An 8,001-nucleotide genomic window follows, 5' to 3' on the forward strand; every position below is an offset into this window, starting at 1 on the left:
GTTTGATCTATTGCTTTTCGTCAATTAGTCAACTCTTGGTCAAATGCGCACTGGATGAAAAGTACCACACGTACGTCCGCAGAGCTTCGTGCCTTTTACAACGTGAGCTTAACTTCGTCTTCGCCACACTTCTATAGAGCACTTAGGGTGGATATCGTTAGTTCCACCTGATAGATGAGGAAGCTAGCTCCTCACAATAATTAAGGGGACAGGCCTGAGGTTGCAAAGCCACCACCTGGCTGGGGAGGGTCTGCGACCCAGGTCTTTCGAACACAAAACAGGCAACCAAGCTCTAAGTACATCTCAGCGAATGATGCAGACATCTTGGCTTTTGAATGAGTTACTGAGAGAAGACAGATAGAAAGATAGTTGGATGGATAGATAAGTAGATAGATAGATAGATCATTATTAAATATTGATTCACAGGGCCTCCAACCAAACCATGATGTTATATTATTTAATTTTATTGACACAGACCTAGAAGTATGCTTTGTATTCTATGACTAGTGAGAACTGACTGGTTTTACTTTTGTTCTCCCACACAGATGACTGAAAGTTCAAGTCTCTTTGGAGCACATTAAATCAGCATAAAGTTGAGTGTTTGGCCCAGAATTTGCTCAACACATGATGCTGGCAGATAGTGTCTACACTTTGAGGGAATCCATCTAGTGTACTCCTAATCGAGGCACGTGATGTCAAGCCCGCAGGAGCAAAGGCAGACCATAAAGCACAATATTCGAAAGTTGAAATGTCTCCCAAATCAGGGCACATGGTTTCCCTCACGTGGGCGCCGCAGTCCTGCAGAGAGCTCTCAGCAATTCACCTGTTACTTCAGCTCATGCTGCGTTGCTTTTTACCAAGATCCTAGAGGATATCTGTACAATGACGAGGGAGGACAATCCCTCCCCAAACACCTACAAGTGACAAGGAATTGGGACTTAGATGACCCTCCTTGGGGTGACACATACCTGAGATTTAGGACCAGAATGAATGGATTTCTAAGTCAGTGTTCCTTCTGGTTTTCGTGGTTTGCTCCCTAGAGTGACAACCTGGGGTCTGAAGACAGTCACGCACGGGTAAAGGTGGAGGTGGCACTTTGATACCTTCCAAGCAGCACGTTTGATGAAGCCCAGCTGAGAGTCAGCGGGCTGGGGTTTGAATCCCAGCTCCATCCCTTGTAAACTGAGCACACAGACCGTCTTCTTAACGTCTATGATGCTCAGTTATAAACAAGGAAATTATAACGCTTCTCCCTCCAGGTTATTAAAAGCGAACTTATATTAATGAATCCTCCCTCAGTTGTACTGATGAAATTGTGATAATTATTATTTCCCTGGTAGATTTCCCCTATCATCAGGAATTACAAAGGTGAAGCGTTGCTCACAAAGCATCTCTCTGACATCAAAAGAGAGAGTACAAACTAAAGTAGTGAAAACACAGGACAAGTTTGATACAACCCTTAAGTGATTGAGACCTTAAGTAGCTTCACTGAAAATCTGAATAATTTCATGATCAAGGGTTCATGGGATGTTGGACGGAAGGCAGCCCTTTACAGGGAAAGGATTAATTTCACTTAACATCATCCTCTCTAGCTACATCCACATCGCTGCAGACGGCAAGATGGCCAAGTAATATTCCGTTGCGTATACACCGCATCTTCTTTATCCATTCATCAGTCGATGGACACTCAGGTTGCTTCCACAGTTTGGCTGTTGTTGACGGTGCTGCTGTAAACAGTAGGGTGCGTGTAACCCTGCTTACTGCTTTTGTACTTTTGGGGTAAATAGCCAGTAGTGTAATTCCTGGATCATAGGGTGTTTGTAGTTGTAACTTTTTGAGGAGGCTTCATACTGTTTACCACGGTGGCTGCGCCAGTGTTCATTCCCATCAGTAGTGCACAACTGTACTCAAATAAAAATAAACTGAAAGGATTAAGATTTTGGTGAGAGGCAGAGAGGAGTGTGAACCCTGACTGTCTTCTCTACTGGGCATGCAGAACGTGGCTGGCGGATTTTCCTGTGAAGCCTGCTTCCTTTGCAGGAGAACAGAGACAAGAATAATAATATCTCCCTAAAAGGTTTTCGGGAGAGTCCCACTCACTAATGTGTGTGATGTGTATGTATCAGTTCCTGTCACACTGAGATACATTGCTCAGTGAGTACTGATGTTTTTTTTTTTTTTTTTTAGAATGGAAAGCTATCTGTTAAAAAATAACCCAATTAAACCTCCTTACATGACAGAAGGGAAAACTGAGATCTGGAAGTGATTCAAGGGATGGGTGAGATCGGCCAAGGTGGATTTCAGCCCCTTAAAGGAGGTGTGACCCTGAAACAAATTGTTTCTGCAGTGAGACAAAACAAAGACAAAACACTTTCAGCTGTATCCACATTACAGACTCTGCATTGAATCATCTCCTTTATGACTTTGGGAGCCTCGCCCAAGAAACAGCCGTGTGGTCACGTGTTCCTTCATCATCACCATCACCACAAGTGTAATGCGATACTAGGAATAAGGAATACTTTCCAAAATAACATGCTTCCAAGAGAGATAAACTGTGCCTTGAGTCACGTATCTTACATAAGCAAGCCTGTGGTTTAGCTAATGACAGCGCAATGCCGCCCCTCGAATCTTTTCAGGAAAGCTTACTGATACAATCGTTTACAAATCAGGTTCAGGTATCAACTGATCTATCTCTTATCAAGTCCAGGCTCCAGGAAAGACTCTCCCCCAGACAGCTGTGTGCTCTATTGACTTTTCAGGGATCGAGTTTGCACGAATCCTTAAGTATCTGTGTGGCAGATAAACAATGGCCTTCAGTTTTTAGCATTCCAGCTCTCCTCCACCCCAGCCTTTGAGAGATCGGGTCTGTGTCCTTGATCTTGAATCCGGATGAATTCCGTGGTGGCTCTGGCCATCAGAATAACACAGAAATGGTGCAGTGCCGTAAGAGATTGGTAGCCTTTGGTTTTTGTCTGAGAACACTTGCTTTTGGAGCCCTGAGCGTCCTTGTACAAGATGTGACTTTGCTGAGGTCACATGCCCTGAGGGAGCCCAGCCCAGCCAGAGAGGCTGCAGGCGCGGGATCTGGTAACTTCCGCCCTTCCAGGCAGGCACCGGACAAGCGATGGAAGACGCGTGCAATGACCCCAGCCCGAGTAATCATCTGAGTAGAACCACGTGTGAGCCTGAGCAAGCAGTAGGGAGCTGCAAGTCAACCCACACAACCATGAGGGATCGTCGTTTTAAGCTCCTAAGGTTTAGAGTGTGTTTATTTTTTTATTATTATTTTTAATGTTTATTTATTTTTGAGAGAGAGAGAGAGAGAGAGAATGAGCAGGGGAGGGGCAGAGAGACAGGGAGACACAGAATTGGAAGCAGGCTCCAGGCTCCGAGCTGTCAGCACAGAGCCCGACGCAGGGCTCGAACCCACGAGCCTTCGAGCTGTGAGATCATGACCTGAGCCGAAGTCGGCTGCCCAACTGACTGAGCCACCCAGGCTAGAGTGTGTTTATTTGTATACAACAACAGATAACCAGATGATCTCCCTTGATCACGTCTGTCAGAGGACAGGCCATTCCTTCCCCCGCACACTTACCAAAATAGTGTGGGTGCACTGGGGGATTGAAGAAATGGAATAGGCTGTGTGTCCTAGCCGAGCACCTTCTTTTTCAGCTTAAGTTTTGCTTGTTTAAAAAAAAATGGGTTTGATGCTGTGATTAAATGATTATTGAATGAACAAATGAATGGTAAATGAATGAATCCTAGAAAACAAAAGGTAAAGCCAGACATGAACTCTGTGGAAACTTTTAACTCAATTGTTTCATATATTGAATAAAATCTCAGGCTCTTAATTATAAGTTGACAAGTTGAATGCTTCAAACATTTATCTCCACAATGTGCGTCAAAAGGGCCTACTGTTTTCTGGACTCTAACCAAACATCTTCCGAGTCCCCAAGCGTGGCATGTCCTCTCACACCTCTATGCCATTCCTCATACTGTTCCCTGCCCTTGGAATGCCCTTCCCCCTCAGATCTGTGGCCTGACAACTCCCAGTCTCTACTGTAAGCTGCAGCATTATTTCCTTTGGACCCATTTCTGCATTCACTCAACAATCTGGTATTGACCACCTGCTTCATGTCAATCCTTGTGCCCTTGAGTAGGTTAGAGTAGTAAATAATTCAAGAAGGTTGCAGCCTGATATGGGATAAATTTGAGGCAAGAAGTTACAGTGGAACATGAGAAGTATTTTAGGAGCCCCTGGGCACGATGTGTGTAACACACGTGGGAGAACAGAGCTGAGCCGTGGAGAACAAGGGAGAGAGGCGTGGGGACAGCCTTTGTGGTTTGTTTGAGCTTCTGTTTGTTTTGTTTTTAATCAAGTTTATGTTGTTTATGTTTTTAATCAAGTCCGTCACATTGCACAAAAGAGGGTTTATAGTCAGTCAGTAGAAGACTTGCATGGCACCCAGTGATAAGCACTTAGAAGAAGGGGTAGAAAGGGAGAGTGAGTTCCCCATCACTTCTTCCAGCTCGTTCCCTATCACTTCTTCCAGCTCGTTCCCCATCACTTCTTCCAGCTCGTTCCCCAACTCTCCCTGTTCCAGTTGCCAGGGCCCCACTCTCTCTCTCAGAATATTTGCCCTGGTGTTAGCAAGTGGGGGTCTGGAAGATTCAACTGTGACAATTCAGTCAGGTGCATGGGTAGTTTCCAGACCTGGTTTTCAAGAGTCTGAACACTGGCTACACCCGGGAAGTGCTTTCGGCAGGAGAGTCCGAGGTCCCCCTGTCCGTGATACATCTCTTCACTTGCAAACCGTAGGTCAGGGCTGCTCCAAGTGTTCTTTGTGCCCGTGAACTGTTGGTCACCCTCCTGTCGTTAAACACAGGAAAGGAGAACGAGTGTCTGGAAGTTCTCGCGGTTCGACAGTGAGTTGTGTCTATTGAATCGAGTAGTTTAAAAACTGAGCCCTCTTAAAATCTTTGACATTTCACTTTCCTAGTAATTCCTTTTCAATGCATTTTTACAAAAATATTGGTGTGTAATTTGTTGAAAGTTTAAGAAACTGGTCCTTTACTGCAGGTATTGTTAGGACCTCAGAGTGTGAGGTCCTAACGCCTCCCCAGACTCTCCTTGCTCCCTACCTGGGCCACCACCCTTCCCCTTGGCTCCTAAATCCTTGCTCTTTGGTTTTCCATGTGGATGTTTCTTCCTCTCGGTGACCTGCAGTGACCCTTCAGTATTGGATATTGGGATGGAGCCCCTTCTAGGTGATTCCACAGCTCCATGGGCTTCCCCCATCATGGCTGGGGTGCTTGGTACCAGATCAGCCAGACTGCTCGCTTCTCCATCCACAACATAGAGCCTTGTCTGCAGTGCTCTGTGCCCTGTGTCCTTGGTCTGGCACCCACTTGGAGAGCAATCAAGGCCGGCTTCGTAGGTGGACCAGCTCCACTCTCTCTGTTCCTGGTACGTGAGGCATAAGGACCTCGTGCCACGTTTTCTGTCTCACCTCAGGGCTGGGGTGACACTGCTCCCCAGGCTGCTCTCCCCTCTCCAACCCCCAGGTTACTTTGTAGGTGGCCTGGCCCCAGTGTAACTTCCTCACGTGGTTCTACACGATGTCATCCCAACCCTTTCCTTCTCCACTCACGGTGCCTCTCCTTCTCTCCACCAGTTCAGACTTCTTCTTCTTTGGTCTGCTCATGACCGGATCACCTTTGTGCATTTCAAATACTGTTCGCACGTCCTGGATCTCCACCATGTCACCTTTTCTTTTCTCTCTCTTGCTGTCTTCCCTTGTCTGTTTCACTGTCTCTAATCTCTCTCCCTCCCTCTCTCTCTGTTTTACTCTGACTCTACTATTTCTCTCTACATGTGTATTTAACACATGTACCCTCATAATTCTCAATAGCAAGACAGGGACATTATAACTCAAATGCATCAAACTCGTCATCATTCATAATTTCCTTAATGACTGAAAATGCAGTGTGATAGTGCTGCCTGATGCCTGATAAGAGGGTAAGTAAAAAATGCAGGAAGAGAAAGAGAAAGATACCCCAAATCAAACAAGGGCATCATTGACCAATTTTCCCTACTTCAAAAATTTGCCTTGAAGCTCCCCTTAGACACAGTCACGTCTGTCTATGTCAAGGGTATTGTGAGCTCCAAAAGGGGGTAAGACATTTCTGCCTCCAGACCTTCTTTAGCAGAACTGGATTTTGGCCTGAGTTCTCTGGATAATTGCTATGTGCCTGTAACCCCACCTACAATCATGTGCCATGTTAGATATGTATTGCTGCTTTTAAACTTACCACAAACTTGATGGATTAGAACATTATTTATTTTAGTTTATTATTTTAGTTTCTGTGGTCGTGGCATAGCGGGGTTCATAAAATCCCAAGGCATTGGCTGGATTGCATTCTCATCTGGATATGGGGGAGAATCTACTCCCAAGCTTACTCAGGTTGTATTCACTTCCTTTCTCTGCCATCTCATTGCCCCATCCTATGGCCATGTCTTGACGAGTTCCAGCCTGTTCACAACCCCAACATTCCTTGGTCTCCTCAAAGCTTTCCTGCAGATGAGGGCATCCTTTTTCCAATCGCCTGGACCAAAACTGGCCAGAGGTCAGTCAGTAACCTCTGATGCGCCTCTCTCTGGGAATCCTTGCCAGCTGAACATCAGTGCTGGACTCTGGCCGATGGGGGTCCTAATTGATTGCCACCTGGCTTTCCTGGTACCGCTTGCCTACAGCTGCACTGCCCAGCGGTCCTCCTGCTGCCGGTGTCTCCACCACAACTTGAAAGTTCACGCGCTTGACTAGGTTATGACCCGCCTCGGTTTGATACCCCTTTTGGATGTGTGTTTTTTGCCCTGGACTGAATCTCCTCATCGGCACCTGCTGGAGCTGTGTCTCGCTCTAAGAGAGTGGTTATGCTTAAACTGATTTCAAGACTGCGCGAATCTCCGTCAGAAGTTAATATTGCGTGGGAGGATAGCATGGACAAGGTGGAAGACGGTCCAGGCCATGAGGGGTGGTCGGTGTGGTGCAAGTAGAGATGGGGAGAGGGTTGAGAATCAGGGCAGCCTGAGCACAGCATGCAGTTAGACAATTACGAAGGCTGAACAACATCTCCCACGTGGCCTCCTCCCATCCCATCTGCCACTCTCCGGCTGACGCCCTTTATTTTGCTCTCTCTACACATGGCACATGCAGAATCCAGACGGCACGGCAACTGAGGGAATGTGGCCTGTGAGCCGGAGAAGATTCCAAGATGAATATGTAAGAAGAAGGTGGTGGGGCGCCTGGGTGTCTCAGTGGGTTAAGTGTGACACTCTTGATTTCAGCTCAGGTCATGATCTCACCAGAACAGTCCCCGTGTCGGGCTCTGCATTGACAGTGGACAGCCTGCTTGGGATTCTCTCTCTCTCCCTTTCTCCTTGCCCCTCCCTTGCTCATGCTCTCTAAATAAATAAATAAATAAATAAGTAAAGTTAAAAAAAAAAGAAGTTTGTGCTATTATCTGAACCAGGGAAGGCAGAAGAAAGAACAAGCCTGGGAAGGCCACATGTGTTAAGGGAACAGCAGAACCATAGGAGTCAAGTCTCTCCTGTCTCCAAGAATCTAAAGGGTTCCACACATGGCACAAAGGGCCATGAGCCCGACACTTGTCTGCCAGTTCTGAGGGTGAGCCAGAATCTTGTTTTGTCTCAGGGCTAACTGTCCTCCCCTGTTTTGATCTGCTGAGGTCTACACAATCAGGAACACCCTGTGCATTTAGTGCAGCTATCTCAGAGAACCACAATCTCGATGAACTTGTGTGCCTTTAAAAGCAAAGACGTTAACTAGCACATGATGGAGACAAAGCTAAACTAGTGTGGGTTGACTTGAGGTCTCTGATCTAGCCTCAAGAAGAGCAAGACGTTTGACCCACAGAGGTCTGGAGTAGGATCTCGGTGAGACTGTTGACTAGTTGTGGATCACGGGAAAGTGTATCCCC

This window comes from Panthera tigris, chromosome D1 (assembly GCF_018350195.1).
Source record: "Panthera tigris isolate Pti1 chromosome D1, P.tigris_Pti1_mat1.1, whole genome shotgun sequence".
NCBI classification, from domain to species: domain Eukaryota; kingdom Metazoa; phylum Chordata; class Mammalia; order Carnivora; family Felidae; genus Panthera; species Panthera tigris.